At 42.1% G+C, this 18,648-nt stretch overlaps 1 protein-coding gene across 1 annotated transcript in view; it reads left to right on the plus strand.

Annotated features, from left to right (window-relative positions):
* SMPD3 (sphingomyelin phosphodiesterase 3) overlaps nt 1–18,648 on the plus strand; it is a 1,015,604-nt gene that overhangs the window by 244,552 nt on the left and 752,404 nt on the right. The window contains exon 2 of the mRNA XM_069217238.1: nt 2,974–3,050. The gene's annotated coding sequence lies outside the window, so the exon portion shown is untranslated. The remainder of the gene's footprint in view (nt 1–2,973; nt 3,051–18,648) is intronic.

The following is an 18,648-nucleotide window of genomic DNA, read 5'->3' on the forward strand; positions in this document are numbered from 1 at the left end:
CATATAGCACCAGTGCAGTGGCAAGGCACAATATTTGTATTATTATTATTATTATTATTATTATTATTATTATTATTATTATTATTATTATTATTATTACTGTTGTTTTTATGAAATGCCAGATCTTTGGCCATGGCCTGATAGGTGATATTGCTCAGAGGAGCACTGATAGGATTTCAACGCTTTGCCGGGTCACAATTTTAGTTAATGAATTCAAACTTTCTGGTACCACCAGTGCCAACAAACCAATCTAAGCAAAAGTACTGAAATGGTGGGTCTCAGAGAACCACACTAGTTTCATGACACATACCTCCGTAGCATAAGACTAGTGCAAAGGAGAAAGAACCAAACGTTGGGGTTCAGATTCGCAGAAGCAGACTTTTACCGGAGCAACTGATCTATGTGATAAAAGAAAGTCTGATTGTAAAGTCTGGTGTGGGTTTTGCAAGTCTTACCTATATAAGCAAAGCTATCAGACATTCTTTTGTTTTATCTTTGGCCTAGCAAGATCATGTAGTGGGCACTATTACAGGTTATTTGTTTAAATCACCTGTTGTGATGAGCTTTAAAAAGGTTTGACACCCAGGATTGACCCCCCCAAACCGTGTTTGTTGCCACAGTAGAATCTTAGCTTGGTCTTGACATTTTCTTTTATGTAACCCTTCAAGTCAACGCATACCTGCTCATTGCGCCTTTTGGTTTTTCCTCATGGTGATTACATCAGCTCTTAGGTTTAGTGAACTTAAGACACTTTCAGTGCAACTGCCCTATACCATATTTCCAGACAAATTCATGATGAGGACTCAGGCAGCATTCTTGGCAAAAATCATGACTCAGACCGCGGCAGCACTGTGCCATCTAGCGGCATGTGTGAGCACTGCTCTGTGAAACTTTCCAGATCCAGTCTGGCACCTGGGGAGTATCCTAAAATGAGGAATCTGGGGTTCGGTAGAATATCCGCCTAAAAGAGCATTACAGAAGGCAGGTAACATGTCCTTTTGGAGGTTACAACACTAGAATCTGCATGGCCAAGCAAATACCAGTACTTTTCCTCTTGTTCAATTCTGGCAGGTTTGACCTGCTGAAATTTAATTTAAATTGAATGAAATTTAATGACGTGTGTGAAATGTATCCCACCTGGTAATTATAAGGTGCAATGAACATTGTACCACATATAACAGCGATTCCTGCACAAACATGTGTTTGCATAGGATTGTAATTTAACAAACGCTTGTATTCAGGTTCTTGGTGTTTGCGTATCTAGGGCTTGGCTTGCAGCGTGGTCAGGTGCAATGCTGCACAATGACGTATTGAGCTATAATGTTAACTTTCCCAAATCTGATCCTGGGTCGACTCGTGTCACACAGAGATAAGATACTTTGTTGCATCACAGTTTGAGTGTTGGCTAACTTTCATCAGGCTCGCCAAGAGCCACTCTAGCCCCTTGACTTACCTGCCGCACTTCACCTCCTAAAATACTTCAGATCTCCCACCCTGTTTAGACATGTCCTACATCTATTTTAACTTTAAGTTCTTACATACATACAGTGTAAGACTATAAGATACCATGGTGCTGAGAGGCTGTACTAAGTTTGTTTAACCTCTGAATAGTAAAATCCACTCAATTTCAGGTGAGCCGCAATACAAACCTATGAGACAAAAGTACAAAAATGAATTTCTTTATTCATTGATTTCACACTGTTTGACCAATCTGACTTTGGAAATTAGTAGGTAGCGCCCAGCTCTAGTGGGCAGGAAGTCTCACAAGCCTCTTCTGAAGGGTAATCCGTCATTTTGAATTATAGATGAGTCTCTTTGTTCTGTTTGAAGTGAAGGAACTGATTAGGACCTGATTACAAGTAGTGCAGAAATCTATGCATATTCTGGGCTGCAAGAATTTCTGATACCAGACGAAATCCAGCAATTAAGATTGAAACCACTTGAAATGGGGAATAACAGTGCAGGCCCAGATTTTTTGGGCAGAATTCCACATAAGGTTCCTGCGTACAGGGTCTTTAATGCACACCTTTACCAAATTATCCCCGCCTTCGAGCAAGCGATAAATGCTTGAAATGGCTCCAAGGTACGGCAGGAGAGGGAGGGGGTGAGCAGGATCAGAGAGGATGGGGGGGAAGTTGCTGACAGGAGGAAGCTTTTACCTGCTTCCCCTTCACTTGGAAGAGTGTGGGGCAGGAACTGGGCTAAGCTAAAAATTGAAGCCCATATTTATACTTTTTGTATTTTGTAAGTTTGTGCTGATTTTGCGTCAAAAAACGACGCAAATGCGGCACTAAAAAAAAGTATAAATATGGGCCTGAGTCCTTTTCCCAAACAGTCTTACTGACTGGATTTTCCAGCCAGTAAAATAGGATCCAGTCAGTGCTTAATTTGTGCTTGTTGTTTCCGGTGAGATTACTGGCGCTAATTTTTCTGCGCAAGCATTTCCAGTGAACAAAAGATGGAGGAAGAGAAAAACGAAAAAGCATCACGAAGGGAGAAAGCAGAAATTTGCAAGAGTGAGCTGAAGGGGCAGGGAGTGACTTTAAATAGATTGAAGAGGTCCGAGATGGCTTCAGGATTACGCTGGCTCAGTATCCTGTGTTCGCACATTTAATTGCAGAAGCCGCGTGTTTAAGGGTAGGGCTTTGGGCACCGGTACGTTTTTATTTACAAATTAAGCACTGGGTCCAGTGTCCTCGCACCTAGTAAATCTGAGTACAGAAACACTGGTCAGCTGTGCTGTGCAAGGCAGAATTCACAAGGGATATCCGCTCTGCTCTACTTGTATAGTCTCAGGGGATGTATAGGTAAAGGACCCTGCCACACATCTCTGCTGCGACTGAAAGCAGCGATGTAGCCTGAAAATGGGCTCCCTGAAGACCAACATGTAGGTTCTGCTCCACTGCCAGGTGCACTAGTTAGTATTCATTTCACTTCACATTTTGTCAGCTAAAGCTGTGCTTTTACTTTCAGGAAGAAGAGACGGGGGCTGCTCGGGATGAAGCTACTGAGTAAAGCCTGCTAACATAAAGGCGAGCCCTCTCTTCCAGGTAAGACCGGACTTTTTTCAGATTTGACGCTGTGCGCACTAAATGATCATTTCCCATATGTCAAGACAATGTTTCCTGCAGCGTTTTTCTTACAATAAAAGCTCTATTAGACGGCCCAGAGGCACTGTACAGTTTGTCTCGGGGCTATCAGTAGCCTTTGAGGAATCCTATATGTGTGTAATGTGTAGTTGAGCAAATGAGGATTCCTGGACTCCTGTAATACGCAGTTAATGAACGGAGCAACTATCTACCAGAGTTGAGTCGTGTAGGCCACAAATTACAATATTGAATAGCAGACTTGTCAAGTTTCTGTTAATATTGTCTGATTTGACAAGGGCTACATAAGAGCATAGAGGTAGAGAAAGCCGCTAACAAGCAGGCAATGACCCAATATTGCAAGATGAGGGTTTTTTTGTTTAAAAAAAATTAACTGTTTATGTTATGTGATTTTACTAGTATTTCTTTTATAGCATAACAGTTTCTGTTCCAATAACTACAGCATAATAGCACTGTCAACGTATGATATTTATTCACACCCTCTTGATGGCATCGATTTAACATGTATATGTCGAATTGCAAAGGTTTTCATTAATCATGCAATACAATCATTATTATTATTTGATCAGTGGCTCATAACCCTCACGTAGTCATTACTGGAACACAGGAATCATCATTAAATCAGTATTGGATTCCGGGGACCCTCGTTGAGTAATTAGTGGAAGCCAAGAACCCACGTCTAAATATTTTTAAGGACTTGAATAGCAAAAACTACAGAAAAAATAGAGAAGCAAGCATTATTCAAACAAATACAACAATATTTTCTTTAATTCATAAACAAATATAGACAAATCAAAATGTTAATTTTATTGGGAAGGTCGGAGCTTTTTAAAATGTACTCGAGGCCACTCATCATCCACTCTATATATTGTTTGATGCGCTTGTACTGCATCAATCTAAGGACTCTAACTTAATTTTTAGCCTTCAACTTCAAACTCCTTAACTTTCATAGATCCTTAAAAAATGTAAGTTTACATTTTGCGTCTTCATTTATATGCACCTTATTAGTCTGTTAATATTATTCAATTGTCTAAGTAGTCACCGACCCCCTTAGTAGGCCTCGCGGACCTCCAGGTTAAGAAACACTGTACTAGAATGATGCACAGTTATTGAAATGAGGTCCACTATTTGTGTGATGTATGTTTCGCCTGCCACCTTCACCACTTACTGACCTGCTTCCCGAAATGCTCTAACAACCTCATCTCTGCTGCATGGCTGTTTTGTCAACTTAACAGGAGCAAAACAAAAGAAATGGCTTATTTTTCCCTCAAAAAATACAAGCTACAGCATTCAAATATCGTCAACACTGAGTAGCCTTCCCCTTTGACCAGTGGACATGTGTGTTTTTCTAAAACCCTACCTATTTGTGCAAGCAGAATACATGTAAAAAGAAAGAATGCAGCAAGAGTATTGCCGTGGCTTTGCAGTGATCCAGAACAAAGGGGCTTTGCCTCTAAATCCCTGTACGAGTGGGGAAATTCACTACATCACCTTCAGCTCTGACGTCCTCATCGAGTGAACAAAAATGGAATGGCTCGAGGAGGGGAACATGGCGGCCAGCTAGGAAGCTGAGCCGCGAGTCCTCCGCGCCGCTCGGGGGTTACCAACGCAACGTAACGCAATGCAGTACGAGGGGAGGAGGAGGGAGCTGCTGGACGCGCGCGGCAGCGCCAGTGTCGGCGTTTCTTTGAGTACGGAGGAGAAGCGCCGAAATTAGATTCTATTTACCTCCTCTCTCGGGGGTGTGTGTTTGCAAGGAACCCAGCCCCTCGGTATCCCTGGAGAGACCACTCGAGGGGCTGAACCGGCTTGAGAACACCGGAGCTTGATAGAAGGGCCATTTCTGGAAGTATTGAGATATCCAGAAGGTAAGACTCCTTTTTAGGAGTCATAGACTGGGAGTATCTCCCCCCCAAGGTTAATTGGAGGATTTAAGGTGCGCTGGGGGCTGGAGGGAGGTAGTGTTTTGGGAAAATTTCTTTCTTTTTTTTCTTTTTTGTTTGTCTCCCTCTCAGCCCCCCTCCCTGTTTACTAGATAACAGTGGGAGAGGGCTTCTCACCGTAATTAGACCTGGCACACAACTCAACTCAGGCCGCGGATGCGGCAGGAAACAGCGTAAATAGTAGTTTATATGGAGAGAGGCGCAGGAGGTTTTGTTCAACCTCAGGAGTATGGAGTGAGGCGATAAGGGGTGTGCGCCAGGGGAGACGCTACACTGCTAGGTGCAGTCTTCGAGGCTCAGGATCACTCTCGGGAGCAGACTTTACAGAAATAAAGAGCCAAGGGGGCGAGACAACTACTTCAGCATTGATGTCACTGGTTAAGCACTTTGTAAAAGGTCCTCAGGGGGGCATCGGCAAGTCGGGAGTAATACGGAAAGGAAAAGCGGGATCTCGAGGGTCGGAGTGCAATATAACTACTGACAACATATGTTCGACAAAAAGGAGAGGACAATTTAGAGTAAAAGAGAGTCGGGGCGAGGAGGAGATTAATACGAAAGGGGGTCCAGGAAGAAAAAGGGATACCCCAGGGTCTATAACTAAATACTTCCAGTCAGGCATGGAGGAAATAAGCGAGTCTCCTCTGGCATCTATGGAATCACACTTGGCCCCAGAGGGTCCAGCTGTATTAGAGCAGGGTTCCCCGCCGCAGTGGGAGGCGCAGATGATTCAGTTAACTGCAGTAGGGGGGAGCTCTTTAAGGGGCAAAGAAGACTATCCGGAGCCCAACGCTTTAGCCCTACTGGAGCCTAGGGATGGGGGAGTATACGAGCTCTTGCTCTCCCTCAAGAAGGAGATTCGAGAGAGGTTTGAGATTTCTGAAACTAACCAGGCTAAGATCCAAGAAGCGTGAGTGATTTTAGAGACTAAGATCAATCAGCTAACAGATCGGGTTGGCAAGGTGGAAGAGGCTATGGCGCAGCAGAAAAATCAGGTGCTAACCAACTTTCAAGACATTGCGTATCTTAAGCGGGGGAGAGGGCTATGCAGGACAAACTGGAGTTTCTGGAAAACAATATGAGAAGAAACAACATTAGAGTTCTTGGAGTACCGGAGGGGGCGGAAGGAGTAGACCTCAAGGGTTATCTGATATCGTTGATAAAAGAGGCAATGCCAGGCCTAGCGCATCTGAAACTGGAGGACGATATTCAAAGGATACATCGTGATCCATTAAAAAAAAATCCAGGAAGGAAATCCCCTAGAAGAATTTTAGTGAACTTCGCCACCTACTCTATAAAAGAGAAAATTCTGAATTAGGCTTTGAAGGGTGGAAAATTCACTAAGGATCATTGGTCTCTTAGAATTCGATCAGATGTCGCCAGAGTGACTTTGGATAGACAGTGGGAGCTGGGCAAATTAATGCAAGAACTCCGCTCTTTGGGAGCAACGGTACAGTTAAGGTTTCCGGCGGCCCTGCGGATCATGTGGCAGAATAAAATGCATAACATTAGAGACCCTGAGGAGGTTAAGGCCTTTATAGAACAGATAAAGTCGTCGCAATAGTGCAATGGTATTGACGTGATTGAAGAATTCCCGGTGTGCGGTGTGCGGTGTGCGGAGGGCTCAAAGGGACAAGCAATGGCTGTCCTATTAAAAGTAGGGAGGGTTCCCATGGGTGGAGGAGTTAGGGGTATAAGGGGTATAGAGGGTTTTGGAGGGGTTTGGAGATTTGGTGGGTTTGGGTGTGGGAGCATAAGGGGAAAAAGGGTTAAAAATAAAATAAAAGTCCTCAAGACGGGTTTTCTACATGGTAAGAAAGGGGAGATCCAGGTATTTTTTTTTCCTATAATAGGATGGGTAAGCAGTTGGGCCTATCACTAAAAATAATTTCATGGAATATTAACGGGCTTAGGGTTAAGGGTAGAAGAAGGAAGATCTTGGAATTTCTTAGGCAGGCGGATGAGGAGGTGATTATATTACAGGAGACGCATCTTTCACAAGATGAATGGGAAAATGTGTTCAAGAATACAAGGTGGATATCGAGGGGGATAGTGACTAAGCAGTCGTGCCCAGTCAAGGGCATTGCTATTCTTTTTAAAGAAAGAATAGCGAAGGGATTAGGTGTAGGCGAGGTACATGTTGACTTAAAGGGTAGATGGGTGGTGGCGGAGGTTGTTTTTTTTGGAGTATGGCTCACGATCGCAGGCTATTATGGACCCAATATAGATGATGCCACTTCATTTATTGAACTATATAACCTCCTTCTGAAATCCAAATACCCGATTGTACTAGGTGGGGATTTTAACATATTACTGAACTTGGCCTTGGACAAGTCCACTCCCCGAGGAACGGCTAATTCCCCTAGATGTAGGTTACTGGTTAAGCAGGCTATGACTGATCTGGGGCTGGTTGATGTGTGGCAGGTTAAGGGGGGTGTAGGACCTAGATTTACCTTCCACAACAAGAAATATGGGCATAAATCCAGAATAGATTTCTTTCTAGTACAGAATAGCTTGATGGGAAATGTGGATTTAATAGTACATGCCCCGCTACACTTATCAGATCATGCGGCTGTTAAGCTGTATCTCTCCTTCACGGCGCAAATTCCTAGGTTCCGAGGCACAATAAGTTGTTTATTATTACTGGATGACCTGATTATTGAGACACTAAGAAAGGACACCATATACTTTTTTGAAGTGAATCAGGGATCTGCTAGCTTGCAAATAGTCTGGGATGCATATAAAGCCTATATAAGGGGGAGGCTGATCAATTTGGCCATATTTAAGCGCAGGGAGGAGAGAGAGAAAATACACGGTGTCGAGACCAGTATAGCGATGCTGCAGGACTCTATACAAGCCGCCCAGGGAATGGGGAATGGGGATCAATTAAGGTCACTTGAACGACAGCATGAGGAAGCCCATTCGAAACTAGAGTATCTATTGGAAGTCCGAGAAAGAAAGAAATGGGAAGCTAGCCAGTATGCGCATTACGAGTACGGGGAAGGGTGCAGTAAGTTACTGGCTTGGAAGGTAAAATCTGATAATTCAAAGAAACATATTGCGTCAATTAGGTCTAACATTACTGGTCAGATTTGTGTAGAAGGTACAGAAATAGTTTGTTTCCTTCTTCCAGGATTTGTATTCAGATGAGCTGCGGAACTCTGAGGAGCAGGTTAGAGATTTCTTGGCTACGGTCAGCCTGCCTCGCCTGGAGAGCTCAGTGTTGCACATTTTAGAAGGAGAGGTAACTGGGTCAGAATTAATGGACACTTTTAAGGGTTTGAAGAGAAGTAAAGCTTCAGGCCCAGATGATCTCCCGAACAAGTTATATTTGGCACTGAGGGAAGAATTAATTCAGATTCTATTGAAATTATTTAATCATATGCTCTTAGAGGGGGGCCAAGCACCAAGCTCCTGGAGGGAAGCAGTAATTTGTCTGATCTTGAAGCCCCGTAAGGACCCAACACAGTGTTCTTCTTATCGACCTATTTCATTGCTCAATTCTGACTATAAAATTTATACAAGTCTGCTGTCTAAAAGGTTGGGGAAGGTTTTGCCGGGACTGGTCCACCCAGATCAGAAAGGGTTTATTAAGGATAGACAGCTTCAGGAGTTAGTGCACGAGTTATTGGCGGCAATGGATCTGGCTTCGGCAGAGAGGCTTCCTCTTGCAATAATAACTTTTGATGCAGCCAAGGCATTTGATCAAGTAAACTGGTTATTTTTGCAGGTGGTTATGGAAAGGTTTGGATTAGGGACTATTTTTATTAGAGCAGTTAATGAACTATATAGGTCACCAACAGCGAGAATTCTGATCAATGATGTGCTTTCACAAGAAGTAGCTATTTTCAGAGGGACGCAGCAGGGCTGTCCTTTGTCTCCTTTGTTATTTGATCTATATATTGAGCCACTCGCGACACTGCTTAGAAATAATAGGGAAATCCTCTCCTTTCAGAGTAGGAGTTGGGAAAAGAAGGTCGCACTATATGCGGATGATCTTATGATCTACACCAGGGATCTCTCTTTGTCACTTCCTCCAATAAAATTGGTGATAGAAGGTTTTGGCAGAATGTCGGGATATAAAGTTAATGCTGAGAAAACAGAGGTTATGTGTTGGAATATGGCATATGAATCTCCGCTAATTAAACAGGAAATTAGGTATTTAGGAGTTTTGATCACAAAAGAATTGGGGGACTTGGCAAGGATAAACTTTGAGAAAACATATCTAGAGGCCAAGAAACTTCTAAGATCATGGGCGGCTCTCCCGCTGTCCTTAATAGGTAGATCCAATATTTAGAAAATGATTATTTTGCCAAAATTCACTTTTTTATTTAATACTATCCCGTTGGAATTTAAGAGCAAGTGGTTTACAAAACTACAGGGAGATATGTCTTCGTTTGTTTGGGCACAAAAGGGAATAAGAATCTCATGGAAAAAGTTATGCAAGAGAAAGGAACGGGGGGCTAGCAACACCTGATTTCTATAAGTACTATTTGGCTTTTCAATTTAAGAATAGTAGAATTCTCTTAAATAAAAAATCAGATTACACACCAATGTGGGCAGCATTGACTGCATACGTGGGGGAAGGAGCGGAGTTTTTTCTATACAAATTTGGCCACCCAAAATTTTTCAAAAAAGTTAGACTTAAGATTCTGCGGCAGGCATGTAAAATTTGGCTACAGATCCGCAATTTACTGCGGATAGCTTATTACTCAGGCTCAGCTCCAATATGGGATTCACCAGGCACTCCGGCATGTCTGTGTGATAAACTATCAAATCCACTAAAAGTTAGCGGGATAATACAATGGGGACAGATTATAGAGGGCGTGAATTTGGTACCATGGGCCACATTTTTGGAGAGAGTGGGAGAAGACATTTCTAAATTTAAATACTACCAGTTGGTCAGTTGGATCAAATCTTTACATGAAGGAGCAATTGGTAGATCCAGCTGGGAGGAGAAACTAACTCAAAGATCTATACCGAAAGAAATGGCGGTTTGGTACAAAGCATATTGGAGGCAGTCGAGGAGGACCCTCCTCTCCCATGCCAGAAATGGGGAGAGGTGTTCCCAAATATAGACATAATTGCGACGTGGCAAAAATCATGTTCTATTCTCTGGAATACGGTGAAATCTGCGGCAATAAGGAAGAATCATTTGTTCACATTGCACAGAGTGTATTGGACTCCAGCGAGATTATCTCGGATAAGTGGAACCCAGAGGAAATGCCCACGATGTGAAAACATTGAGGCGGACGATCTGCACATGTTTTGGGACTGTCCAGGACTAGTTAAATATTGGATAGATGTGCAGAGTGTCTTAAATAGGATATTTGGGGAAGAAATAATTTTGAATCTTGGTTTAGTGTTATTTGGCGTTTGTGAGATGAGAGATCAATCTCAGCAACGTTTATTATTCCTTTTGATGCTTATTGCTCGGCGACAAATCTGTTATAAATGGATATGTTCACAACCTCCTACAGTACAGGAGAGGCTGAACTCAATAGATAGATTGTATAAATTGGATAGAGCCGGGCCGATCAGTAAAAGAGATGTTTTGTGGGTGGGATGGGAAAATGAATGGTAAAATATTACTTAAGCGGTTAAAGAGGTCCGATGATTATACCTGCCCCCCTCTTGGATATATCGGGCCCTATTGGTCAATCGGGATTTTTGGTGAAGGAGGGGACGACTTGCCAAGGAGATAAGGAGATCCACAGAAAAGTGCGTCAGGTGAAATGGCCCGTTGATACTAAGGGGCTGCATACCTGTAGCAAATATGGATCCTCCTGCTATTGGCACGGGCTGGTGAGATGAGGACAAAAAAAAAAATGGAATGGCTCTTAGGTCTTGATCTTCTCCACAGAGATTTATAGATTTAACAGGACAATAAGAAACATTGATTCTTTTAATGTTTCTGAGTCTCACTCTGTGTCTGTGATCATGTAAGAAACGTAGAGAAATGACAACTCTGCAGAACCACTGTGTTCTCTTGCATGTGGGTTCACAATAGTTCTGCCCTTCTAAAAGTGTTTTCCTGTTTTAAAGTCTCTTGTGATTGCAATCACTGATAGACATTAAAAAAAGAAATCAATTTTTAGGTCTGGTATCATTGTACAGGTGTTGCTATCCATAAAAGAGCTTTCTGAAATACTACAGAGAGGGATTGTGGCTCCACCCAGATATTGGTTCATCTAAATAGAACTTTTGATTTGTCAAAAGCTGTGAGCTTCCATCAAAAGTGTGCTTACCTTCAAACAGCAGCGATCATTTATTTATCCAGCTTCTTGTGCCAGGCACTTTATCAAACACAGCTATTGTATTTGTCCTTTGGGTCAATTTGATGAGTGAGGGCTGCCCTTGATAGCCACACAACTGCCACTGGATGCTATTAAATAACTTTTCTCCTAGATATTTAGATAATTATTGTTCTTGTTCTTCTCTGGTGCAAAAACAACAGATGATGGACGGAATGCAGAGCAAATCAAACATTCACCCCCAGTAACAGATCTGGGTTTAATCCATCTGTTTTTTTGCTGCCATGCCATTCCAGTTTGGACCCAGCGATATGCAAATGAGTCTTGACCCAGTGCCTAGTATGACAAGTGATACCCCGAAACTGGTCCCAAGATGCTTGTTTCTGGTCCAGGGAGGACTTAGCTTGGCAGTTCGGGCTGGACTGTTCCCTTGAGGAACAAGGTCAAGACTGATTTGCATATGGCTGGGTCCAAACTGGGGTGGCATGGTGAGCAAAACAAATGATGGATTAAACCCGGATCTGTGATTGGGGGTGAGTGTTTGCATTGCGCAGCTCTCCCTCCATCATCTTTTTGTGTTGCTAAAGTTGCTCTAAGTGGGAATGGTATGCCCACATGTGGGTCTCATGCTCAATGTGCCACTGGATTCAAGCTAGCCTAGCTGATGAAGGGTGATACCCCGAAACCGGTCCCAGGATGCTTGTTTCTGGTCCATGGAGGACCTGGCTTGGCAGTTTGGCTGGACTGTTCTCTTGAGGAACAGGGTCAAGACTGAATTTGCATATGGCTGGGTCCAAACTGGGGTGGCATGGTAAGCAAAAGAACGATGGATTAAACCCAGATCTGTGACTGGGGGTGAGTGTTTGCATTGTTCAGCACTCCGTCCATCATCCTTTTGTGTTGCTAATGTTCTTCTCTGGTTGCCATATGTAAGAGCTTATACTCAACACAGCAGGCCTTTATTGGTTGTGGTGGCAGACCAATGATCAATTCTACATAGTAGTACTATTTATTATGAACGTTGCATTAAAGTCAGTGGGTCTGACTTACTTAATGTGAAGAGGATATCTTAAAGTCAACAGGCATTATACAGGGGATCATTATCACTCTATTAAAGCTAGCATAAATCATACAGATTATTACAGTTGGAAAGGGTTTTGGTGTTGGTTACACCCCCCTGACAAACCATGAGGGTAGAAGACTTGCCCTGTTATACTCCTTGCCAGACCCTCTTGTCGAGACCTAGTATCTTGCTATACCTACTGTAATGTTGTTTACATTTCTAATTTTGGAACTGTATGACCGATAATTGCCTTGTTAGAAAGCGTACACACCACACAGTAGGCCCGAGTTAGTTATGGTGATGAACCAATGACAAAGGGTACAGGCTTGATTGGTTCACTGGTAAAGTTGTGTCAAAACCCAGAGGTGCGATGTCTTTATTTAAAAAAAACATTACGACAAAGACATTATGATTGAGGTACTTATTGTGAAAAGCAATGTTGAGCCCACAGGTCTTTAACAATGGATTGTTATCACCCTGTGTTACAGGTTCTAGACAGGTGTATTGTTACATGAAATCTCACAGTTTACCAAAGAAAGCAAGGGTTTTTGTGGTCATCATCTCTTGTAACGAACATGGGGAGGGGGGGTGAACATTTTCTCTATGATAACTGTACTTTTGTACCTACTTGTGTTTTTATAGCTGTATGCTTGATGGATGCTAGCATACGCACACTTCCTTGGGCCTGTGTTAGTTATGATATAGAGCCATTGGTACATACTATACACCTGATTGAGTCATTCAGAAAAGTTATGTATAATTTCATGGGTTTGATGCGTTTATTTTGAATAGTTATGAAAAAAGACAGTAGGCACGACTTACTAATTGTGAAAATGTGTTAATGGCAATAGGCTTTAATGGTGAATTGTGTTTATACTGGTCAAAGCCCGTGGGCATGTATTTTGTTAAACATATTCTCACAGATTGCCATAAAAGCAAGGGATTTGGTGCTGGTGACCTATTGAAACATATTGTGTGGTTAGAACATGTACAATTTGATGATCCTCATTAGGCCCACTTAGGAAGGATTTTATATTTATTTAACTATGTTAATAATATGTATATGGTGTGTGTGTATGTATGTATGTATATATATATATATATATATATGTGTGTGTGTATTTTCATAAACAAACATTTAGCTATATATATATATCGATCTATACATATATATATGTATTTTTAAATATATATATAATATAATTATGTAAGGAAGATGAAGTGCATGCGCGTAGGTGCCTAAAAGAGAGCGACTCGGTAGCAGTGTGCACTTGCCAGGCCGCCAGAAAATAGCAGAAAAATATTTTGAAAATACATTGTGATCCCCAAATACCCTTTTTTTTAATAAAACGAATAAGCAAACTTATTGTGCATTATTTTGGTCCTTTAAGAAATAAACAGGAACAAGATCATTTTGACCACAGACCCATATTTCACATTTCAAAAGTGGGGAAAATGTACTCTGTCCACATCATACTGTGTACGCAATAAAAGGGGACGAGCTCTCTGTTCTTCGTTTTTACAGGTATAATTTGCTATATTCCATATTACAAAAGCAGTAGAAGTAGTGCGAATATATTTACGTCTTTTGCATCAGTGTAAAGTTGTAGCCTCCGGACTGGATGACGGTATCGCTGTTGATAAGGAGCCAATCGGCAGCATCACTGAATGACCAACTTTGCTTCCTTAATCTGTGCATTCGTAAATCTTCTGAGAGTACAGCTTTGACGTTAGCCCAGGAGTTTCTGACTCCGTGAATACAATCCTTGTTATTTACCGCTAGTTTGCTGCTACATTCTACGTGAATTCATTGTGTTCCCACTGTAACATTTAATAGTATTCCAATAACGTTAGGTTTTATGTTTCGTGCAAACCAAGATAACACCTCTGATACGATCAAGCTGTTTTCAGAGGACCATATAACATTTTATGAGATTAGTAGCTCATCAGACACTGACAAGTGATGCCCTTTCACTTCACTCTACATGCAAATTCAACCTTTTATTGAAAAACATCTGGTGGCAGAAATACATTGAGGAATTAGAATAAAAAGCCAGACGCTGAATGTGCCCTCCACAGAGGCCAGTTCTATAAATACTCACAGTTGCTGCACTTATTGGCCTCTCACCAGCCTGCATTGAATGAGCTTCTGGAGTATAGTCCCCTAGAAGCTAAAGTCATCTTAAGCTGACAAGGGAAAGGAGGTATATGACACATCTTTAAATCTCTAAGTTTAAACTTCCAGCCTATTCCTGGTCTTAAAGAATGATGGGAGGGCTGCGTGGGACCCCAGGGCGAAAGTGATGGGAGAGATGCCAAAATGGCCACTCACGAACTGGCTATTTCTCCATGGCTAAGCCTCATTTCAAGCCTACTTCTGATGTAATGCTAAAGGGTGTGATTTTTCCATACGGTCTGGAATTGTCCAGTTATGGTAAAGTATTGGTCTGAACTGCCCTTTATAGAATAATTAGACAGTTGGTCGACCGTTCTTCCCGCACTGCACTCCTGGGTACCATGCCTTAGTTAGTATTGGGACAGTGATAGCCAAATCAGACATTGCTCAAAAATAGAAGAAGAACCCTGGCCTTCCTCCTAACACAGAATGGCAGGCAGCAGTTGACTGGTGTGTAGGACTGCAGCAACTCATTTACAAAGCCAGGGAATGCCCACGTAAACAGCGTGAGATTTGCGGGAGATGGTGGAACATTATAATTTGATCGCTGGGTTATGTGAAGTGAGGTATTGCATTGTTCTCATGGATGAATTCATGCCATTGGGATTGCATGTGTGCTTTACTGTTATAAGTTAATAAAAAAGAGAAAGAAAAAGCCAGAAATCTTAGCAGTTCCCCCATTGCACAGTACTTTCATGGAGTAGAAGAGGACTAACTACAAACACTAACATGCAGAATTAAGAAAAATATCTGGAGATCTCAATCTGGATCTTTTATGCACACCCTGTACAATGGCCCTAGCACCTGATAAATTATTCTCATTAGTGAGGAGCATAGTGGCACCCAGGATAGATGTGTGCAAACCTCAGTGCAGAAAATGTAGGTCCCTACGCTTGGGCAGATGAGCATAGGAAGTGTCCTTTGCAATGCATTCTAGAGAGATGGTCTTCACAGACTCCTTTCCAAGGAGGAAAACTATATCCCTGTCAGGTCTGCTCATCATTATTGAGAAATGCACTGTACTATAACTGTCAGTGGGCTTTTCTCCAGCTGCTTGACTTTGTGAATGTAGGCTGGGGCTAATCTCCAGCTCAGTGACCATCCCTCAAACTTGGACTTGTGTGAACCATGTGTTGACGGAATATCCAGAGCTACAGGCTACTCACTATGTCTAAGCCTGAAGGCCATGCAGAAAGTGTGCTGGCCTGCAAAACTGATACTACAGCTCTGACCTGTTTGGACATCCCCAGCCAGCCTGAGTAGACCAGACACAACAAATGAAGCACTGTTATACAATTTCCAATGACTGGAGGAAAGGTGCTTGAAGTATAACCTATACAACTGTAGACGTTCAGAAACATCTGTTGAATCCCATGGAACCTCTCACCAGACACCGAGGTGGTCTCTATTGCATGTGCGGGTGACGGGGCTAATGACATTTCTCCCTATACCATCTTTATTATTTTCTTCCATCTGCTTCTGTGGTTGCATAGATCCAGGACCTGCATGGATAGCTTGCTAGCTGGATCAATGGGGAACCTTGAAGACCTGTGCACCTATGACCTAGCACATGTGTTTGTGCCCCCTTTGCTCACAGTTCCAACAAATGCACATGAACTCTGAAACACTCTCCCATTCAGGTACCAGGTACATCATGACTCAATTCACTTTTCTTTATTTGTTTCGGCGCTGTTTTAGAAGTTTAGAAGCTTCTTATGTTGTGAACCTTAAACTTGCTACAACCATCTAGCCAACTTGCTGATAACCCTTTTGACAGTTTGTCATAATCTTGTGGGTTTCTGCCATCACTTGCAAATATTAGCCTTTTGTGAACTTTTTCACACTGTATGGACAGTTCTGACACCTCACTGTATTGTGTTGGTTCTGTGGCTTTTCTTTTGCAAGTGCATGTCTCCTATGAAAGTATGTATATATTTGGCATTTCTATTGAGTTAACCTAGCCAAAAGCCACCAGAGCATGCTGTACATGGTTAAAGACAAGCATGCAGTCAATGCGTAAGAGGAGATTAAAATGGTTAATTCACTGTGATGCAGTTTTCTTTAAAGAGGTGATTTTTCAACCCTTTCCATAAATTGGAGTAGCGTTGAGGTTGGCCTTATGGATACAGGAATGCTGGTTTAGATTCTGGGTGCTTAGATGGAAAAGTCCTGTTATCATGGTTTTACTTCTTTGCACTTCCTAGTCTGCAGTCTGATAGTGCCCTGGTTGCTGGGGTGCCGAGAGCCAAAAGAGATGGGGAGCTTGTCTGCAAGATAGAAGGAGTGCTGGTTGTAATAGCATTGCGAATTATTCATCTGGTTGCGAAGATGGAGCAGACTAGCAAGAGGAGCCAAAGGAGTTCCATCAGAATTTTGGTGATGTGATCATATTTTTTCAGGCCCTGGATGAGATGTACTGCAGCATAAAGGATGCCCATTAGGGGGTGCTAGTGTCCTGCTGGGAGGCCACAGAGTAGGGTTTTACCACCGTCCAGATGCAGGAGTATGAGGGCTTGAACAGCAGTTCTGAAGTTGCATGATGGAAGAAATGGTTTGGCTTTCTTTAGAAGAGAGATCTGGTACCAGCCCCTTTTTTTTGCCATGTATTTATTGAGGTCTACAATGGTGTATCCCAGTGAAATGGCATTCAATGAAAGTTGGGGTTCAAAGCCATCAAGCTCCATGTCATCGGGTCACATTTGTACTATATCTTGTTTGCTTCAAGCTTAATTATCATTAAAGGTTTGTGAACATTAGAGCTTGGCGAACACTGGAGCTTCCAACATTTGATTTAGAGGGTATAGCCAATGGTGCTTGTTTTAGAGTTTTGTGCAGTTCGTATTGTGTACTGAGTTTGTATTTTATGTACCTGGCTGAAACCTACCTTTTATACTATAAATATATCTGTATGTATAAATTAAGACATTATTAATGTATTGTGCTATTACTCAACTATGTTTGGAAATTCATTCTTTTATTACAAGTATGGTAATTGTGTTGTACTGTACCCACGCTCGCCCCTTACCATCTCCCTTGAGCTTGGCCTTGAATGCTTATCTACCTCTACCCAGAGGGTCAAGGAGGTGTAGTGAGCTCAGCTTTCTGATTCAGAGCTTGTGCGTGGGAATCCAGGGCCATCCCCCTTTTTGAGTGCTTTGTGGCCCCTGCATCTTCATGTCCCACAGACTGATTTTGAAAGGCATAATGGGTGTCCTTCCATAACACAGGTTGTCCTCAAGAGAGTATATTTCTCAATGGCAAACCTTAAATGAGTGAATTGGCATCCATCAGGCCTGTCTTTGTTTAGAATCTATGCTATCTTTACTATTCAATAAAAATGATGCTTATAATATCTGAGTTTGAGTGCACTGGTAAGGAATAAGGACATTGTATAACAAGGAAACAATGGAAACTACATATGTAAGTATCTAAATAAAAACAACAAGAATGTGTTAAACTATTGAGCTACCTCACCTGATTCCCATTATAGTACTTACAGTGATGGATGAGTGAGGGGGTCAATGATTGAGTGAGACAGTGACTGAGTAACTCAGCTAAATCATACAGGTTATTCGTTATATCTGTTGACTTATTTATGTGAGTTTTAGCATGTGCTTTTTATCCTATAGACAGTGTGAAGATTGTGGTGTATTATAAGGTATGGCTGTGCAACTTTACTGTGTAGTACACTCTCAAAACTGTCTTGCATCCAGTCAAGCTTGTTTACAAAACCATTAGCTCCACCCCAGGAAGCTGTGGTTTTTGAGAAGCAAGGAACTAGTTTAAAGCATTTAGAAGCACCAAACAGCGAAATAAGAAAGACACACAACACAAATTAAATCCAAAACCAGTTTATAACAATGGATTATATTTTTATGAGTTTTAAGACAGCAAGATGAGCAAACTCCACCAGAAGGCTCCCCAGATATATATTATTAAGTAAAATCTAAACCTCAGCCTTTAGTCCAAAGAGCAAAAGTTAGGAAACTTTTGAAAGTTTTAAACAATTGTGTTCAGCGACTGGGTCGGGGTAGTTTTGAGGACAGGGTGGGGTAGATTTTAGGGTTCAGGGCGGGGCGGGTGGTTAGGGTAGGTTTTAGGACATGGT

This window comes from Pleurodeles waltl, chromosome 12, assembly GCF_031143425.1.
Source record: "Pleurodeles waltl isolate 20211129_DDA chromosome 12, aPleWal1.hap1.20221129, whole genome shotgun sequence".
In the NCBI taxonomy this organism is placed as follows: Eukaryota; Metazoa; Chordata; class Amphibia; order Caudata; family Salamandridae; genus Pleurodeles; species Pleurodeles waltl.